This window comes from Astatotilapia calliptera, chromosome 10 (assembly GCF_964374335.1).
Source record: "Astatotilapia calliptera chromosome 10, fAstCal68.1, whole genome shotgun sequence".
Classification (NCBI taxonomy): Eukaryota; Metazoa; Chordata; class Actinopteri; order Cichliformes; family Cichlidae; genus Astatotilapia; species Astatotilapia calliptera.
Window position 1 is genome coordinate 27,540,608 of NC_137431.1, and position 21,830 is coordinate 27,562,437.

General features: G+C 39.7%; 1 protein-coding gene and 1 long non-coding RNA gene across 6 annotated transcripts in view; both read left to right on the forward strand.

The window, feature by feature from the left end:
• The window catches only part of cadm1a (cell adhesion molecule 1a), a 465,861-nt gene that overhangs the window by 156,030 nt on the left and 288,001 nt on the right, over nt 1–21,830 (forward strand). The gene's annotated exons all lie outside the window — the stretch shown is intronic.
• On the forward strand, nt 1,032–2,435 carry LOC145431307 (uncharacterized). Its single transcript, XR_013911599.1, has 2 exons — nt 1,032–1,179; nt 1,980–2,435. It is a non-coding gene; the product is annotated as an uncharacterized LOC145431307 (long non-coding RNA).

Genomic DNA, 21,830 nt, shown 5'->3' on the forward strand with positions numbered 1-21,830 from the left:
GTTCTGAGATATGTGAAAATAACTTGGATGTTACATTGTAACTTGTGAATGATGTTTAGGGTAGCTCTTTTCACTATCAGCCTCGCAGCTGCACCATTACTTTCCAGGCGAAACAAAGTATCAGCAGGTCTGATGCATAGCTACAGTTTTACAAGTTGGAAGAACAAACTTTACAATTTACCTTTGCAGGGAATTCTAAAATTCTTATATCAGCAAATAAGCAAATATTTAACACACAGTAGGAATGTTTCTTGAATTCTTTGTGAGTCTCCTGAAACTCTAAGTCTGGGTCATTTTTCTTGTATTTAGTACTAATTGTTACAAAATAAAAGCAAAATACAGCAGTCTTTAGTGGCTTAAAACACACACACACACACACACACACACACACACACACACACACACACACACACTGCTGATAAACTGTTTTAAGCTGCAGCTTTAAAAATCAGATTTTTATCTCCACTGGTGATGAAAAATAATTTAGTAGCTGCAGGGATATGTGAGTAGTGGATTCCCTCCCATCCCCCTGGGCAATTGCACCCTAACTAGGACTTTAGGAGTTCCAGGTATAATCATAATTTCAGGAATTTCTAGAAATGGTTTGCTAAATATTGAACATACATTCACCGCCCCTAGGACATTACGGCACCTCTATTTAATAGACAAATAATTTTCTGTTTCATCACTTATTTGGTGTTCATGATTTAAAGTTTGAGAGACCGTGATGTGCCCCATTGGTAGCTGCCCATGCTAGCTAATTAACTGCCAAACTTAAGGTTTTGATGATCATGGGCCCGTTCTTCGTACGTCGCTTACTACATCCAAGATCAAATGACACATCCAAGATCAAATCATCGCGCTAACTCTGAGCTCGCTATTCTGGTTCCCCGAACACACCTGTTGTTGACGATTAGTATAGCTGGATGAAGTAATGTGAGATCACTGGGTGGCCCAACAGGGGCTACGCATCGATAGTAGAAACATTGATCGGCAACCCTCTGATTGGTCGGCGAAAATGTCGAAGGAGCGCGCTCGGTATTCTTCGGCAGCAGAGCAAGAACTCTTGAGTGAGGGATTTTAGGAGTTTCAGAGTCTAATTAAAACGCAAGGGAACACTGCAAAGGCTGCAAAAGCAAGGAGAGAGGGCTGGCAGAAAGTTGCTGACAAATTAAACTCGTAAGTAATTTAATAATAATAATAATAATAATGGAGTGGATCTATATAGCGCTCTTCAAGGCACCCAAAGCGTTTTACAATGCCACTATTCAGTCACTCTCACATTCACACACTGGTAGCTGTCACAGCTGCCCTGGGACAGAAGCCAGGCTGCCATATTGTGCCATCGGCCCCTCTGGCCAACACCAGTAGGTGGTAGGGTAGATTTATCATATCACACTATATTATCCAATATTATATTACATTATATTATATTACATTATGTTATATTAGTCAACAGTGCAATAGACTCAATACTTGAAATGTGCAATTCACTTGTATTTTTATTTTTTATTCCTATTTATTCTATTTATCCCCTTTGTATATTTTATTTATATTTGTCTCTGTATTTATATATGTGTGTGTGTGTGTGTGTGTGTGTGTGTGTGTGTGTGTGTGTGTGTGTGTGTGTGTATATATATATATATATATATATATATATATATATATATATATATATATATATATAACAATTCTGTAACTGTAACTTCGGTCGTTGCTGTGCTTTTTGGAAGTCGAATTTCCCAGAGGAACCCACCCGAGGGATTAATAAAGTTCTATCTTATCTTATCTTATCTTATCTTATCTTATCTTATTATATCCTCTTTCACATTAGAGCCACAACAGGACCCACTAGAACATGGGAACAAGTAAAAGTGAAATATAAGAATATTCTATAGAATGGTAATATTTATCACTTATATTGCTTTTCGTCTCTTGGAAAGAGACCCTGAAATAATCTGTTTGTTTGTTTATAACAGCAACCAAGAAAAGGGGCAGCGCAAAAAAAGACAGGTGGTGGTCCTGCACCCCCTCGTCAACAAGTTGGTTAAGTAAATAATACCCTCACGGGAAAATCGATATCTCTCTATGAGCACACTGTCGCGCTGAGCTAAAGGATCCTGTCTGTCCCGCAATATACGCTGGATTCTGAGGACTCTCCTTATCAATCTTGCACCTTCCGCAATGGGTGGCTCGCGTATACGGACAGGACATGGCTGCAACAGGCTTCCCAAATCCACCTTCGCTTTTATAGCCGTGGTCTCCCATCTTGATTACACGAAGTAAATTGCAATTACTACTCTGAAATCTGAATTACATCTGTAATAATCACATACATGTAATAGAATCTTAATAGTACATTTCCCTTTTTTAGGAAATGACCTGTATGTATCTGTGTGACATCAATAAAAGGATCAAGTGCTGCATTATCTTTAGTTACATTGATGTTATTTATTTATGGTACAACAGTGGTAAAATATCGCTGTTGCTTTCGTATACATGAAGCGGAAATACCTGAGTGGCCGCGATCTAATCCTGTTTACATAAAGTAAACCTGCTCCCGAGCAGGTTTACGCTTACGGCTCTGTTGCTATGACAGCAAGTCCCGGATGGGCTTCGAAGAACCGAACGATCCAGGATCACGCGAAATCGTCAACAGTCAAATCCGGCTAACTTACTTAGCGAGGTACGAAGAACGGGCCCCTGGGCTCTAAAGGCAGTTTGCCTGTGTAAATGACCGCTTATGTTTCCTCTTAGGTGTTAGACATTTCACTTTAAACATGTTAAACCAAAAACCTTCCAGAGAGGCCTGGACTCGTGTGGATATATTGTAAGATGTAAATGAAACCCAATCTATTTCAATTCTAGAAACAGATGGTACTTGAGCTGTGGTTAAGAGTGGTAAATGATCTGCTCTCAGCCTGCCTTTATCACTGTCTAACTGAATGAAAAACTAGCATCTGATAAATGGACAGTTGGATTAGAAGCCCAAGAAAATAGATTATTAAAACTATGGCAAATTGAATTCTTGAGGATTTAATGTGCGCCTTAAATTATTTTGTTTAAACAGCTGTCTTTTCTTTGAGGCTAGGTAAAATAGCCTGCCTTAGATCCAGAATACAGATTATGGACTGACAGCACTGTTTACTGCAAGCCAGTATTTGTAGCATTTCTGTGGGAATTCCTGTGCAATTGCATGCTGGTTTTAGACACATAGGCGATGGAAAAATACAGAAATGTCAAGATATCCACTTATCCTCCACTTCACCATATCTGAGAGATTCAGAAGTTTACTGTCAGTTTATGACCTTTCTATACATTTCTTCAATAAAACCAGTAAAGCACTCGCAGGCTCTCTCAAAGATCACACCATGTGGACCTAATTGTGAAGAACTTATTCTTCAACCATATAGAGTGGTTTTAAAAAACAAAACAAAATACATGTGATTGAATGGGTTAAATTGTCAGTAAAGGCACTACCTTACATTAGAATACATCATATATGTTATGTTCATTGGTTGGTGCAAAGACATTGTGCACTGTTCATGCAATTATCAGATAACTAAAGGTAAATGCCAAACATTTTACTTCGAAATCACAAGTTAGGAATTGAATCGGCATCGGATGAGTTTAACATATCAAAGGACACAAATGTGAAATAAGGCTACAAGTCATGCTAGTTGCTCCGCGAGCCCGTGTTCGCTGAAGGCTTGGAGATGAAAAGTCAGGGATTATCAAAGTCATTACATTTCATCCTGTGGCAAACATGAATGTGCAAGATTATGGCAATGTATTCAGTGCTTGTCAAGATTTCTCACAGACCAAAGTAGCAGACTGACCAACAGACAGCACAGGCACTTTTATGGTGCAATATATTGATTAGATAAATTAAGTGAAATACTCTATGGCTCTGATGGTCCTGTAATCAGGATTTCTGCACCTCAGTAACATACATACACATTACAGTCGTGCATTCTTGCCCTAGCTGCCATTAACTTAAAGGGTAGACTCAGAACAGGCTTCTTCAGTAGGGTAGGATTAAAGCCTACCTTTGACTTGAAAAGACTGGTAGGTGATACACTTAATCTCTGTCTGTCTGTCTGTAAAATTCCTACAGGAGTTGTGCAACCAAACTTGGCACACAGGTAAATCTGTAGCACATACTGAACCGAAAGCCCAGACTGCACCGAAAGCTCAGTTTGAGACTGTTTATTCTAAAGTCAGGCTGTGTATAATGTCAGCGAGAGCTGATATCCTTAATATGGTCACATCTGTGAGCAGCCAATCCCCACCCACTTGCTGTTCAGATCAGCTCGTTTCAGGCGGTGGATGAACCAAGTTTTTGAACTGTGAGTCATGCAGAGCTTCTCCGGTAGTTCAGAAAGTAATTATAATGAATAACTCAGCTTGTGTTTAAAGATACTTTGTCCTCGCCATTTTTCCTATATGATGCCGGTGCATTTTGTACACTGGCAAATATCAGGAATCATGCTTAATTTTCAGTGCCTCTTAGGATTTTTCAAGTTTTTCATTATTTTAATGTTTAGTTTTGTTTCTTTAATGAAGTCAATTACTTTAGTCCTTTGTAGTTTATCTGAGGATATTAAAGCTCACAGAAGTGACACAGTGCTCACCCTCTTGAGATAACTTTGCTGTAGACCAAAGACGTGTATTTTCAGAGGTATTCATATTAGCAGCGTTGTGATTACGGTTTCTATAATAATAAAGTTCCCGAGTGTCGCTTTGACTTGTGCATTTCTGCTATCAATAGTTGAGCTTATTTTCTTTTGCAGATGTCAGTTACATTTGAAGTTGCATAATTCTATTCAGGCCTTATTTCCTGCTCTTAATTTAAACAGAGTGCAGCTGCAAAAGGACGTTTTCTGCTGGATATCATGCTGCCAACATATGCAACTCAAAGCATATTCTTGAGTTGCATATAGTTTCTGAAGATGTCTGCTTGCATGACATTAGGAAATGCAGAGCAAACGAGAGACTAAAGCAAGACTTGGCTCAGGCCAAAGATTTTCTGTCTTCTAAACAGATCCCAGGGTGGAGAATCAGTTTGAGGATTCCAGTTAGCATCTGGGTCGGAGCACATCTCCGCGGCTCTCACATTACCCCGTTTTGTGGCAGTGAAGCCTGCGGTGGTGAATTCATGTGAATGGCTGAAGAGGCAGTTCAGAATTACCCACATGGGGCATCGTATTTATTCCGTTTTTTCTTGTACAGTGCAGAGAATTTCAAAAAACATTTTTTTAACATTTTGTTTGGAAAGTCGGGCAAATGAGCTCTGTCACTATATCTCATCACGACTCCGTCGAGGAACGCGGAGTTGATGTGTTGGTGTTGCAAGTTGTTTCAAAGTCCCTGGTGAGCTCAGATGCTCAGTGCAGCCGGAGGGATCTTCCATGAGATGAAATGCCATCAGAGATACAGTACGTATGTAGGAGTCTTAATTAAGTCAGTCTTCTCTGATTGTGAGCTTTTAGAGCATGCCTATCTCAAGCTTGCCTTCTTAATTGGATGTGTGTGTGTCTTTGTGTGTGCTTTCTTTGTACGTGGGCGAGCCTCTTTGGAAATGTGCATGTCCGTATCGCAGTCATTATATGTGTAAACAGGAGCTCAGTGGGGAACATTCTGCATAGCACAAACCATTGGCATGTTTACTCAGTCTCTTTTCTCAGCTCGGGCTTTCCCCCCCTCATTCTTCCTATCAGCATGCTGTCTGCTTCACAACTTCAGTGACTTAGATGACTTGGGTGTGCAGGTGGCGGCTCACTTCACAGACTTGACACACATACACACACTCTTTAATCTCCCCTTTACCCAATCCTTGTTAGGCAGATCAGCCACCATGTGCTGCTCTTTTCAATCAATGAATGCCAAAGGCAGTAAATCATGGATTAAGGTGCAGCATGGCACTCCATTCTGCATGCTCCCAGCCCTTCATCTCATCAAGGTGCAAACAGAAAAACCCAAGCACCTGCACGTCTATGATGGCCCCCGTAAACTTTAATCATTGCTGGTGACCTCGCTCATCACCACCAGATTAAAAAACAATTGTGCCTGCGCCTCGGTCCCTGCTACGGCCCCCTGCTAGTTTTATGTATTGGCTCTTATCTCTCTGGTTAAATTATTTTCATCAATCAAACAACCCTATCAAGAAAAGTGACTGCCGTTTAGATAAAAGGCCCCCCCACTGCTCACAGGTAATATTTAACCAATGAGGGAGCTCGTAAAGACAGATGAAGAGCTACAGTGCGTCTCTCCGGGGAGCCTGTGTACATCTGATTTTTGTTATGAAGCTGTCACAGATTTAAATAGAATTTCAGGATCACTTTGTCCCAAGAGAAATTCAATCGATTCCCTAATGGAATCCTGTCTTTATATCGGCAAAGACTTATAGAGACAGCACGCTGCATGGTTCAGACACACTAAAAAAATGCACAGCTCTGTGTATTGTTGTACGGGACATAAATTAAAAAAAAAAAAATCACATTTCTAGGCCATTTTGGGCTTTGATGGGGGTATTGTATTTTTCTTACTCAGCTGATATCTCACCAAGAACACATGACAGAAAGACGTTTCTCGTGCAGAAGGAATTTTCTTACAGAAAACAGCAAAACACAAACACTGCGTGGTTTGCAAAAAGGAGATGCAGAAGATTAATAATAGATTTTTGGTTGTGTCGTCTAAGTGGATCAAAAAGGACAGAATTTTCTTTTCTTGAGACGTTGCACTGATATTCAACAACTAAAGGCCTGAAAGGGTTAGAAAAAAAACCCCTTGATGGCAGTGTGTATTGTAACATGCAATATTTCACCAGCTTCAAATATAGTCATTGGTTTATTGGTTTGCATTTTACCCCTCCTTCCAAAAAACATTGCGTTGTTAAGCAGGAGTCAATGAGTCTTATTTCCCTTGTTTCTTGTCCCCTTACTAATCGGCCCTTTGTGAGTTGTAAATTGATTTGGTCTGCCATTATGAAGGAAGTCACAGGGTTTCTAATTTTTTCCCGGGGAAGTGCAAAGTGACCAGGCTTTCAGCACAGGATCTAATTTGGAGGTCTTTCATCTAAAGTGTTTATACTTGTTCTGAATGCCCTTGAAAGAGGGACAAACAAATCTGCAGCATCCCGCTTCATCCCACAAGTTCCTCCAATCTCTCTACAAAAATTTTAGTATAGACTACATCATGTTGTAGTGTCGGCATGATGAATTGGACACGTGTGGAGAGTGCCACATATTTTCAGACTCTTTCTTCAAAGCACTTTCAGTGCTGCACTTAGATGCACACGTGGCAAGTGGTGAAAGCAGTTTTCTGATGATCGTGATCAAAAAAGGAAGAGCAGCAAAGATGATATAATTTAGCCCATTTTTGCTACCACAAACTAATTAGCCTATACTTTTACACTGCGGATGCATTGAAGTGCTTAGAGCCTGCACAAAATTTAGCCAGTGAGGCAATATTAGTGTCTCACTCACCTTTCTTCTCTGCTTGTCTGTCAGTATGTGTGCGCTCGTATCTCTCAACTTCATGTGTGCATTTATTTTGTATTGTTATATTGTTGTTATATTGACTTCTTTTGTATTTCTTTATAATTTACAGTTATTCATTGGCAGCAAATCGAGGCAAAGCAGACAGATTCTCCTTGTCTGCAAATATATTTCACACTAGTAAAAGAATATAGTGCGTGTTAATATTCTCACAATGTGGCTGAAGGAAACGAGAAAGGGATAGAGACATGAAACCCAAACATTATATAGAGAAATAGCTGGAAAAAATTCGTCTGGAAGAACAGAACGCTCTGTAGTTCTAAAAGTTGTCTGCTGGGCATTTGCACTGCAAGACTGTCCTCTCTTAGAAAAAGACCGACATACAGAATATTTGCAAAAACAAACATGGAGTGACACTTGATGAAACTCTGTTAGGATGTGCTGGACTTCGCCCAACCAGTCTACACCTGGAGAAGGCATTCAACCACTTCTCTAAGGAAGTCTTGTGGGAGGTGCTTTTGGAATTTGGGGTATCAGGCCCATTGTTGCAGACTCTTCAGTCCCCGTACACCCTTTGTTGTCGGTGGATGTTGGAATCCACCAGGGTCACCAGTTGTCATTATCTTCATGGACAAACGTCATGAAGACGTAAAGGTGCAGCTGAGGGGTGGTGGGTGTCAGGTTTGTTGGTCTCTTGACCCTGTCTTGAATCATGCAGCGAAATTTAACAGTTGATGTATATTCCTACCCTAGCGAATTAAGTTCATTGATTTGTAGAAACACCACTCTAACAGAGGAATTGCTCTTTTGAAAGCTGCCAGAATCTTTTGACATAAACTGTCATTTTTAACTGGCAGAAGTTCTCCTGTCTGCTTTAGGGCATACCTGCCGCCGTCTACAGCAGATACTGCACTGAATGAGAATCAAAACCTCACACAACCTCATTTGAAAGAAACTAAACCATCACCATCTGAATTAAAATATCTACCCAGGGAAACAGTTAATGTTTTCAATATTATGATCTCGAATCCAAAAATGTAGCCTTGCCACAGGCTGCCAACCTGTACAGCATGTAGCCCACCCTGTGACAGCCTGGATAGGCTCCACAACCCTGAATAAGCAAATGGATGGATGAGATGTGTGACTAAGTTTCTTAAAAAAATAGATAAAGTCACTGTTGTTAATGCCGTTTTCACATGATTAAAAATTTGCACAATACTTGATCATCTACGGCTGCGGGAAACTTGATTGCTTTGGGGAAACAATATATTTCCTGGAAACAGAGAGCAAGTGAAGTCTATGGATTAGGTGCAGCAGGTTGGCAGAATAACAGTGCGCTGAATATCACACATTTGCTTCCAACTGTGTAAATATACCAGAGGGAGGATTTTCTCTTTAAAGACCTTGTGAGTTAGCATAAAGCGTTACCCTGCTACAACAATCAATGTTTTAACTTAACCTCTGGAGACAATATTTTGACCAAAGTGCCTTTAGTTTCTGGTACAGGCTCCGAGTCAAAATTGGAGTTGAAGTAGCTGCGGGCTAGAGGTTTTGAATACTTTTGCAGTTACTCGCTTAGCGAAGGTTGTTGGAGATGAAGGAGAGCAAGATGCTTTTTAAAGCCAATAGGATTTATTATGTGTTCTGTGCCCTATAGCAGACTGGATTTAGCCAATCCCTAGACATATCCTTTCCCTCTCTGTACCCACAGCTGTCATGCAGAATATCTCATCACATCGACCGAATGCGGGTGGGTTGGTCTGTCGCCTTTCTGTGAGAGTGTGTGAGTGTGTTAACATGAGAAATGTGGCTTGTGGTTAAAAGGGCAGTGGAATAATAACTCTGGCACCTGCTCAGGCTCCCGTGCGCTGTTAAATGTCCCGCTACTCACAAAGTCAAATACAAGACAAGCCTAATGGCTCCCCAATGCTCGTCTTTATAAATGATGGTGTTAACTATAACTCTCTTAACACTGAAGCACTTTGCGGATCAAATACAATACATATTGCTGTGGTTTGTGTGTCCCATTAAAGGTGTCAAGTTAAACTCGGCAGTGCTTTAACTATTGAATTCTGTGTGGACTTTTCAGCGTATTTGCTTCAAAAAATTGTTTGAAAGCAGTAATGGAAGTGTTTTTGTTCAGCTAAATAAATTAGGTAGACATCCTGGTCTCCTGTCCAAGGCGTGCTGTCAGTTTGTGTGGTACTCAAATCAATGCACCACACGAAATAATAGGTTCCTTAGCCATTATTTAAACCATTCGTAGGACCTGAGTTATAGTTTTCAAAGTTCATTCTTTGATTTTTGTGCTAATTGATACCGTGTACCTGCACAAATCCAGTTTCACTGAAAATGTTTTTTAAAAAAGCCTCAAAAAAGAAGCCAATGTGTTTGTGTTCATGGACACCGTAACTGAGGCATTTAAATGTGAAGGGTATTTCATATCTGCAGTACAGATACACTGAGACAAGTCATCAATGCATCACCGTGGCAACCAAGAAAACAGCTCCTTAAAAGAAGCAGTATGTAGTATTTTAACCTAAACCCTGATCTTTTCTGTAAACCCTGCAGCATGTCCTCAGAATAATACAAATGATGTGCAAAAAAATTAGATGTGCATGACTTCTCCTCGACCCTGATAATGGATTCATTTCACCACCATGAATTAGTACATATGAGAGTGGGCAGATGAAAAATCCTGTTCAGGGACGCGGGAATAATGTTTGGAAAGTCCGGTGTCCTGAAACACTAGATCACCGGTTGTGGCCGTGAGACCGTGTTGGCCTTACATGCAGGATTTTGCATAACTTCGGACGACAGACCGTAGTTATAGCAGACCAGTCTCCAAGTGTCATCTTCATCAAAGTCCTCATGCTTTTTTCTTTCTCTTAAAACAACTCAAATGTCGTTTCCATGGTTTTAGGTAAACACGATAAGATGGCTTGCTGATTGCAGTATTAGTTTAGAGTGATTGTCATTCACTAACGTGTGCATGGTGATAACAGCAAATATTAGATATTTCATAACTCTGATGGTGCATGTACACTTATGTTGTGCATGAGGTAAGAATTCCTACTCACATTTTTGTAAACGAGGGCGCAGATGTTCATGTCGCCTAGCCTTTGGCTTTTACCTTTAATTTCCTTGTAAGCAGATGCATAGTCACATATCTCTTAATATTGAAATCTGACGAGAGATCATAAAAAATTGAGACCGATATTTTTTTGCAGGTGTATATATTAACACATTTTTATATATGAGCATGAGATGTGATATTGTTAGTGGCGGCACCACTCCACACCATCCAGATGAATGAGCTCAGCCCTCATTATGATTTCGGTGGATGTTGAAGGGAAAATATTAGAGAGATTGGTTCCATAGCAGAACCTAATTGATTTATAATGCATCAGCTCAGAAAGCAGTGAGTAGTTCCTCACATGGATGAACATCGGCTTAGGGTGTGGTGGAGGGCATTTGGAGGTTAACAGAAGTGTGGAATTGAGGACTACATGAGATTGGAAATGTTTTGAGGAAGATTGTACTGGTATCGGTCAGTGTTTTTTACACTTTTCCATCTGCATCTTGTTGTTCTGCCACAGCAGAGGCTGTTGTTGTTGTGAGGATGTGGTGTGTCGGCTCCAAGAGTACTCAGATTTACTTCCGATCAAGTGCAGCAGCTCCTGATTGTTAAAAACAATACCTGTACTTTCTTGATTGTCTAATAGTGGGATAATGAAAATTGGCCTTGAATGTGAATTATTGAATATGAATGCTACATCCTTCCTGTACTGTACTTTTGTTTATTTTTTCCCTGCATCAGACAATTTGCTGTTACTGCAATAAATTCTCTTATTTTTGCCCACTAGCATTTTAGCCTCCAAGTAGTGCGTCACCCAGTGCTGCATGGAGATGATGGAGGGATGCATGCATAGCCTCGATGTACAGCTTGAGAGGAATGCAATGAGGGGAAACCTTGGTATGAAGTCAAAGTGAAGGTTAACACGATTTGAGCTTTGATTGTTTTTAAATGAAAGCGAGCGAGTGTCTTTAGTGGTGAAAGAAAAGCATAGGATGTGCGACCTGCTTTAGCCTGTAAAGACTTCAGTGTACATTCACAACCATCATTTTAGGTATTTACCAATAAGTTGTGCTGGCTACAAAGCAATCTTAGATCAGTCTCTGCAGTCTCACCCAGTGATGACAGTAGATGGGTGGCTGATGTCTGTGTGTTCGGCTGATATCTCACTCCCCAAAACCTGCCGCACTACTTTTAATAGCGAAGCTCAGAGCTGTAAGGGAATCTCGTTTATTAGGATTCAGCCCACTTCCTGACATGCTGTGAAGGAATAGATAAGAGCAGTGGGAATGTGGTCTGAGATAAATAAATAAACAGATCATGCACCAAATAATTAACCTCACAGGGTCTTTGACATGCTCTGAAAATGCTTGGAGGTGGGGGGCTTGGGGGGGTATTGAAAATGGAGGTAGAACTCTCGCATTAGGCTCATCCTTCCGCCCTGGGAAGCTGTTCTATATGGATCTCCAAGGTTAACCGATCCATTCAGATGCTCCTTTATAGTGCTGATGATATGATTATTACAGACTGATCTAGATTTTTTTTCTTTCCCAAAATACCAGTATAATTTATGTGTAAGTATGAAATGTTCCAAATCCTAAGGGCTCTTGATTTCTGGCTGATGATCCCCATTGAGGTGGTACTGAACTGAGAAAAGTAGCAAACTGTAAAATTGAAAGTTTGAACTGCACAGTCAGTGCCATGCCTGATAATTTAATCACAAGGCGAATGATATAAAAATGCAATGCAGAAATGCAGACTATAATAAAGACATTATAAAAGCCCTTTCTCTCATTCAGGGTCAGTTCTTGGTCATCATTTTCTATGGATTCCAGCCATTTCGGTTCCTTTTCAGGGACCAAGGCCAGAGAGAAAAGCCTCAAGATACCAATTTTTAATCTGCACCAGCATTTTCAAAATAACTCCAATTAGCTGAGGGAAAGAGTTTTAGTGGCTAGCTGTTTTCTCATGGAGAACTAACACAATAATGAAAATCAGCAGAGTTCTAAGCCTCTTATATCTCCCCTCATTCCGAGCTCTCCTTCAGCCTTTAAATTGCCATCATTTGACAAAGTAATCAACATTGTTTTAATTAAGTTGTCTAACTAAGCTCAGATGCATTTTTCCCTCTCCCTATTACCACTCTCCCCCACCATAAAGTGCCTCACATCACTTCTTCACTTCTCTCTGTAGCTTGACTATCCACAGAAGTAAGTTGGAAATCATGTTTTCTATTGAAAATTTGCAAAGCCCACATTTCAGTGCAGTTATTAGGCATTGGGCACATAGTATTATTTTCATACTGGAACACTTGTCAAAATAAATGTCAAAAGAATCCTTTCAAAAAGACAAATATGTTGTGTAAAATAACAGAATTCTGCTGTTATTAAAACCTGTTCTGCTGTATAAGACAGGAAGTGAGTTGCAGTACGGCTATGTTACTCTTTCTAATTCAAGTATTATATCTATGTACAATTCCATGCAAAACATTTGCTGCATGCATACAAGCATTAGACAGTTAAAACTGCATTAACAGAATTGAACTCAAAGGCAGCCCCGTTTACTGTTTTGTTTGGAAGCAGGGGCGTCGCTGTCCATGGTGCTGAATTTGAGCTCTTGCATCTTGTAGCTCTTGGAGCTTGGAGTGTAACAACAGCAAACTAGATTTAATTTCAAGCTATGATGGCTGTTATTTACAGCCTACAACTTGCAATAAAAACATAATCTATTATTCACCAGACGACTATTTCCGTATGTGTCCCTTGTTTCACCAGTGCAGTCTTATATATTAGCTTTTGCTGTTTATTGGACCTCTGCCACTGAATTAACTGAGAAGTACAGCGCTGCTTTGTGTCACGTAATAACAGATCATGATATGCAGGTGCTGAATTTGTCATTAACACACAGAATGGAATATAATATTTATGCGATTTTCTGTGTACATATGCACTTCATTTAAGAAAACAGCTTCCTGTTGGTTTTTGCACGAAACATGCTGGGCTTTCCTTTTTTCTTTCTTTCTATCTTCAAGTGCAAGTTGGCTTTTATTCTTGTACTTATTTGCCCTGAATCAGAAATGCACTAATTAGGTGACACGGGGAAATTTTACTGATGTATTCCAAAACATATTGAGAAAACTATTACAGAAGACTACATTATTTTTTATAAAACTAATCAAACATGATCAAAATGCAGTTTTAAAACAATATTTCTTAAGCTCAAAGATGATTGCCTGCAATATAATCCACATTAGTGTAATCTGATATACTAGTGACTGATGTTTGAAACATGAGCTACGTCTTCAGCCAAATGTTGAATATTTTCTCTGCAGATGATTTAACACATGTAGTCAGCACACTCCAGGAAGGATGTGTGCGTTTCATCCGCACGCTGATTTGTGAGGGGAGCTGTGTGTAATTTTATAGGCTGACATGACACCACTGACTAAAGTTATTTATTTAAATCTCCCAATAAGACGGCGGGATCAGTCAGCATCTACGGCTGGGGGTTTTTTCTTCAGCTTTTTTAAACATGACATTAGAAAGCTATTCAAAAAAGGTTTATTAGCAAAATGATCTGAATGAATGAAGCCGTCCTCGGGGGGAGTCACAGGGAGTCCAGAGCTTCATGACATCTTTGCAAATATTTTTTTAATACATTGCATATATTATTAAATCTAGTGTATGAATTCAAACATAGCACGGTGCTATATCGGAACTGATATTACTGTGCAACGAGTTTCAGTTTTTCAACTTCTAGCTATAAATATTTTGTAATAGCGGCATGTGTTCATGATAGATTATCTGTATAATCAGTAACACCACGAAATGAATCATTTTGTGCATTTTTATGAATACAATTTCATAACCATTGGATATGAAGACTCTGAGGTCTTTTTCCTTCCCCAATTAGATAAATAACAACTGTTATTGATTTATTTTTATGTTTATTACAGTAAGTTTCCAATCATAATGGAGAAGAAAAGCCACTGAGTTTAAACAAATTAATTAGTTCATATTAACTGTTTGCACTGTTAATATTCCTGCTGCTTGAACAGCAACACACATCAACTGTCTGTTAATTCTTCCACTGACAGCATATCTTGGGTGATAGATATTGATTCTTGTGGTGGTTTCACAGAAGAGAAGCACAGAAGAGATTTTGCCGACTCAAAGGCATGCTGGCATTCAACTGACCATTCAAAAGGCACCTTTGGGCTACACAGTTTGGTTAGCGGGGTCACGACCACAGAAAAGTTCTTACAGAAACACCGGTAATATCCGGTCATCCCCATTTGGGACATCAGGGGCTTCATGGAGGTGAATGTTTTTCTTCCTCTCTCAGAGATCAACACCCCCCCTTAAACACACCGTTCTCAAACCAACCCCTGCAGCCTCTCCCTACACACTTCAACTGTGTTTGTGGTCTGCCAGTAAGTGCCATCTTAAACCAATTTATTGAGGGAGGAAAAAGGTTATTAAGCTCCTCTACCACAAGTCACACTGACTTACTAACGGAGTGCAATGCTGTGTTTGTAAAACACACTCTGTGCAAATGCAAGAGTTAAGAATAAGACGTACTTTTCTTTCATTTAGAAACTTGTTAATATGGTTATTTATGAAGTATTACATATTTATAGGAAAAAATGCCAAAAAGCTTGGGAGTAAGTTATATTTTCTTTCATAAGATTCCACAGGAGGAAGGTCCTGCCAATGTAATTTTATCCAACATCTTAATGGAGAGCGCTTCATGTGTGAGTGTGGCTACAAACACAGTTACGCTCCGTGACAGAGTGGGAGTGGGGAGGGTCCAGTTTGAAAGAGGCCCCCTGTTGCAGCTTTTAAAGGGGGATGAGAGGAGCGCACGTGATTGCGCATTACTCAAGCTCGCTCTGACTCCACCTGCTGATTTTCTATTCCTCCCACTATTCATGGATTCATCTCCTCTCCTGTTCTGTGTAGGATCCACGCTGCACCAAAGCTGGTTCACCATTTCGCTTGCGTGTTTTTTTCGTTTTATTATCCTCCTTGTTATTTCATTTGCCAAATTTCACCCTCACTGGTTTTGATTTTGGCTCATAGTCTACAAAATGCTCAGGGCTGTTTAAGTGCCAAACTGTCTAGAGCACCTTCAGATACTCTTACTTCCCTGATTTACAACCGTCAGTAACATGTGATCTCTGTATGGATAGATTATCTGGACCCTGCCATCCCTTTCAGAGATCTTTGCATTTACTATTAGCATTAAAATAGCATCTTGTTATCTCGATTGTGTCCACAGTGTAGTCTGACCTCAATTTGCAAATTCATTAGCTAGAGCCGACTGACTTGTCAACAAATGTAGCACATTTCAAATCAAGGAAAGAAATGCTGCTGTATGAGCTCGAGCTTACTTTTTCCATCGCCAAGATTAACTCTACCACCTTAAGCTGTAGTTGGATCTTCTTGAGTTAGCAGTAGCAGGCAGAGTTAGGGGAGCTTTCGGCTTTAAGATCAGAATATGGCACAGATTGTATTTATACTAGAGATGGACCGATCCGATATTACGTATCGGTATCGGTCCGATACTGACCTAAATTACTGGATCGGATATCGGAGAAAAATAAAAAATGTAATCCGATCCATTAAATATCACGAAAGCACCTCACAAAACTTGCAACACACCATAACTCACCTCAGAACGTTAGCATGTCGGAGCAGTATGCATCACGTGATAGAGCAGCTGTGGCATGGGGACCTGTGGTCTGGATAGCATGTGGAGCTTCGCTAGCAACCCGGCATTTCATCTCCGACAAAGTTATCCCCGAGAGAAGTAAAGCAAGTGTGTAAGTCCATCTCTGAATGTTTGTAAAGCATTCCTGCGTTAAGCTTAACGAGCGACTGCCTCTCGCTCTCCGGCTGCTACTTCAATCGTGAAACTGCTTAAATGATCAGCTGATCGGCTTTTCTGTCGCGAGTCCGTCTTTGTTTTTGGCCCACTTTGCACCAGAAAGAGGAAACCAGCGGGTGAACAACAGCAGCACGTTTAAGCTTGATCAGCTGTTGTTAGAATGTATTTAATATTACTTTCTACTCCAGGATCTTTTTCTATGTAGCTGACGGCTGGTAACTGTGCAGGGGCGGATCTAGCAAAGTTTAGCCAGGGGGGCCGATAGGGCATTAACTGGGAAAAGGGGGCACAAAGACATACTTTTCTTTCTTATTCTCATTTAAAATGTCTAGCTTTTAATAAATAATTATCTGACACACAAAGTTTTAATTTGATGTAAAATGAATAGAAGTCAATTACTGTATATAGTGACTATTAAGTCTAATATATATACCCTAGTAAGCTATAGTACTTTTTCCTTTGGGAAGGTACCATCTGTGCAGTCTGCAATTTTGTTGAAGAAAGATGTTGAATCTATTTAATATTTCTTGAAAAATAATTGATTTCTGTGCATTTTTTTTCACACTGCATCAAATTAAGGTTGATTACGTCGATTAAGCATCATGAGGTGGAGCGTGAGGGGTGGTTCCCTATTTTTTATTTATTTATTTTTGTTGTTGCTGGGAGTTGGAACCCTATTAGTTAGGTTGCTTAATATTTACGCTAAGTACTCTTTAAAATACCAGAATAGGGAGGATGGTGTAGGTCTAAGTTTATTAGATTGATCAGTATTGCTGAACTATGAAATATTTTTTTTGTATACAGGTATAACAGAATAGCTTTAGTGTAGTTGTTGTTTTAAACTTGAGTATGAACTTATACAAAATGCAGCAAGATATTTTAAAAAACAGTTTTGTTGATTAAAAAACACTATATCGGATTCATATCGGTATCGGCAGATATCCAAATTTATGATATCGGTATCGGTATCGGACATAAAAAAGTGGTATCGTGCCATCTCTAATTTATACCTTGCTAAGACCTGATGCCAATATAAGCCCAGCAGCCTCCAAATGTTTGTGTAATCCAGTCCCATTTGAATCATATGAAGGCATTTATATTTTGAAATAACATTCTTTTTTCCCCCTCAGGCTCAGGTCAACCAGGCCTAGAAACCAGTCGCTGAGCACTTGGCAAACACCAGAAAGGTGCTTGCTGTTGATTTCTGACAATAACAAAGACATGCAGGGTGCTGCACCGAAAACCTCCATGCAATTCCTTTGGTCACTAGCAAACTGCTAGTAGTTTGCACGTAAGATGCCAAGTTGTCATGCACTACTCTCAAAGTTTGGGGTGATGAACTGTTTGCTTCAAAGTAAGAGTCACACCATCTCTGTAAACCTCCAGCAACCCCTCACCAACCACTCAGGCCTCCTCATTTTCCCGTCATGACTAAAGTATCTCGGGGGGTCAGAAACTGGTCTCCAGGCTTGTGTGACTGAGATCCAATCCCTATTGAGTTGTACTGATACAAACTACATGTTAATACCCAGTGTAAGTGAGGTAACCATATTGTACACACTTTTACTCTCTATTATTATCAAATATCCAGTTACAGTTATACTCTGGTCATTTTACTAGCTTGAAAAACGTAGTAAAAACCTAAATCTTTATATAATATACCATTGCATTGAGAAGATTTTTCGTCAGCGTCATACATACATTTGTTGTCTTTGATCAGTTTAGCTTGAACATGTTGCTCCCTCATGCACCAAATTCGTGTCACTTAACAGCTATTCAGTTAATAACTGCGAGTAGAGTAATTTTCAGTGCCTACAGCCTCGCTTTTCTCCAACATTTTTCTGTCAATAATGCTGATAAAGGAGAAAGCAAAGCATCATTGGTAAACTTAATTATATATTGTACTGTGACCTTTAGAAAAAATCTCAACTTCTTCTCATTGCATGCTTTCCACACAGTCAATAATAAAGTTTCTGGCAAACAAATTAACTAACAAACTTACACCCTTGGCCAAATCCTTTATGTTTACAAAAAGGTGATTCTGGGCTCCAAATGAAAAACACATTTTTAATGAAACTGCTTTACAAAGTCTGAATACACCTCCCACACATAATTAGCCTATTGCCCTTGAATTTGAAGCTAGTTTTTGTAGTTTGTACTTATGTTTGAACAAAAATAATAGTCAAGGAACAAGAGGAGTAAAAATTATACAGTAAAAGCTTTGATCTATTAGAAAGATGTTGAATTAGAAAAAAGTAATGAACGATACAAGAATCAATAATAAAATGTAAAATTAGAATTTAATGATTTTTGTATTTCCATTCCAGAGGCCTCTAAGTTTGAAACGTGATGTTATGCCTCCTCCCGCACGCATCATTTCAGTCACAGGAAGTGGCGCCGAAGAAGTCACTGCTCCTGTCGTTTCATCTGCGAGTAACACCGGGTTCATATGTGCATGTGTACAATACACAGTCAATTATTTAAAAGTTTAATTTTAATAAAATTCCACCTTGGCATTAGGCACCTACTTGCGTGAAGCAAACAAGTTATTAAGAAGCATTCTGGATCAGGAATAATTAGCTACTCTCAGATATAATTCAATTTGTTTCCTTGGTTTTGCCCCTTTTCTTCTTCCGTGGCATAAACAGCGCATACATTAATTATAGCAACTTTATTTAATTATTTTGGTTTAATTTTAATTTAATAATTCTGTACTGTGGAAGGTTCATTGTTGGAGAATGCTTATAATATGATGAATAATAAAGGATTCTGAACGTAAAGGTGAAAATGCCAAGTTCATTTTTAAATTATTAATGAATGAGCCCATCTTCAGAACAGAGTCAGCTAATATGTGTTAGTGTCATGATCCGGAGTTTGTGACTCCGTGTTTATGTTTTAGTAGTTATTATTATTCTGGGTTTTGTTTTCATGTTCCTATGTGTTCCCCAGTCTGTGTGAAGTTTTTGCGTTGTGTCATTGGGTGTATGTGTTTCCTGTTTTATTTTGAAGGACCTCCCTTCGTTTCTGGTTTGTTTTGTTAGTTTTACCCAGTTTAGGTTTCCGGTTTCATGTTCACCCACCATTGCTGTTTGTACCCACTCCTGTAAATAAATACTCACCAGAGCTGCCGCCTTTTGGGTCCTTTCTACAACTCCACACGTCTGCCACACCGGACGTGACAGTTAGATTGTTTTGTACAGTAATGTGCAGAAGTCTTGAGCTGCCTCTTATTTATTTTGCGACCAAAAAATTGACTTTCTTGTGATTTTTCTTTTCTTTCTTTTTTGGGGGCAGGCATTTGTCACCTTCATTTGATAGGACGCGATATAAAGTGTTGTTGCTGAAAATCAATGGCAACAGGTCTTATGTAATGATTATTCAAAATTAGAATGTTTTAATTCCAATTTTCATCAGTATGTATCGTGGTCACGAGACAGGCACACCGCTGAGTGTCTTCATATTACGCTGGGTCAGCACACCTGAATCAAATTACCAGGCCTCTGGAGAACTTCAAGACATGTTGAGGAGGTCATTTAGTCATTTAAATCAGCTGTGTTGGATCAAGGAGACATCTACAGGGAGTGCAGAATTATTAGGCAAATGAGTATTTTGTCCACATCATCCTCTTCATGCATGTTGTCTTACTCCAAGCTGTATAGGCTCGAAAGCCTACTACCAATTAAGCATATTAGGTGATGTGCATCTCTGTAATGAGAAGGGGTGTGGTCTAATGACGTCAACACCCTATATCAGGTGTGCATAATTATTAGGCAACGTCCTTTCCTTTGGCAAAATGGGTCAAAAGAAGGACTTGACAGGCTCAGAAAAGTCCAAAATAGTGCGATATCTTGCAGAGGGATGCAGCAGTCTCAAAATTGCAAAGCTTCTGAAGCGTGATCATCGAACAATCAAGCGTTTCATCCAAAATAGTCAACAGGGTCGCAAGAAGCGTGTGGAAAAACCAAGGCACAAAATAACTGCCCATGAACTGAGAAAAGTCAAGCGTGCAGCTGCCAAGATGCCACTTGCCACCAGTTTGGCCATATTTCAGAGCTGCAACATCACTGGAGTGCCCAAAAGCACAAGGTGTGCAATACTCAGAGACATGGCCAAGGTAAGAAAGGCTGAAAGACGACCACCACTGAACAAGACACACAAGCTGAAACGTCAAGACTGGGCCAAGAAATATCTCAAGACTGGTTTTTCTAAGGTTTTATGGACTGATGAAATGAGAGTGAGTCTTGATGGGCCAGATGGATGGGCCCGTGGCTGGATTGGTAAAGGGCAGAGAGCTCCAGTCCGACTCAGACGCCAGCAAGGTGGAGGTGGAGTACTGGTTTGGGCTGGTATCATCAAAGATGAGCTTGTGGGGCCTTTTCGGGTTGAGGATGGAGTCAAGCTCAACTCCCAGTCCTACTGCCAGTTTCTGGAAGACACCTTCTTCAAGCAGTGGTACAGGAAGAAGTCTGCATCCTTCAAGAAAAACATGATTTTCATGCAGGACAATGCTCCATCACACGCATCCAAGTACTCCACAGCGTGGCTGGCAAGAAAGGGTATAAAAGAAGAAAAACTAATGACATGGCCTCCTTGTTCACCTGATCTGAACCCCATTGAGAACCTGTGGTCCACCATATATTGGCTTCGCTGGTAAAAATAAATAATTGAAATGGGTATATATTTGGGTTTTTTTAAGTTGCCTAATAATTATGCACAGTAATAGTCACCTACACACACAGATATCCCCCTAAAATAGCTAAAACTAAAAACAAACTAAAAACTACTTCCAAAAACATTCAGCTTTGATATTAATGAGTTTTTTGGGTTCATTGAGAACATTGTTGTTGTTCAATAATAACATTATTCCTCAAAAATACAACTTTCCTAATAATTCTGCACTCCCTGTAAAACCTGCAGAACACCGGCCCTTTGAGGCCTGGAGTTCCCCACCCCACCCATGATTTGGAGCTCTTGGGGATCTCTCCAAAATTGATGAAATTATGGATGCAGAAAAATATTTTCAGATTTTGTTCCACCATGCGGTACCATCTGAGTGTTTCTGATTAGCAACAATTTAATTTTTCAGCAGGGCAATGATCCCAAACACAGGCAATGCAATTCAGCTATAGACTAAAACACACAATGGAACATTATCAGTCATGGCCTGGAGTCCCCAGAGCCAGTCGATAACTGATAGGGACAGAGAAGGGAACAAAAAAGCAGCCAACATCCAAAGAAGAGCTGAAGATCTACTCCTGAAGATCTTAAAGATGGACATTCATGCTCGTTAGAATTGAACAGACTTGTGTTTCTGCCTCGTTTCGATAAAACCCACTGCACCCATTCCCCATGTTTCTAATAAAATA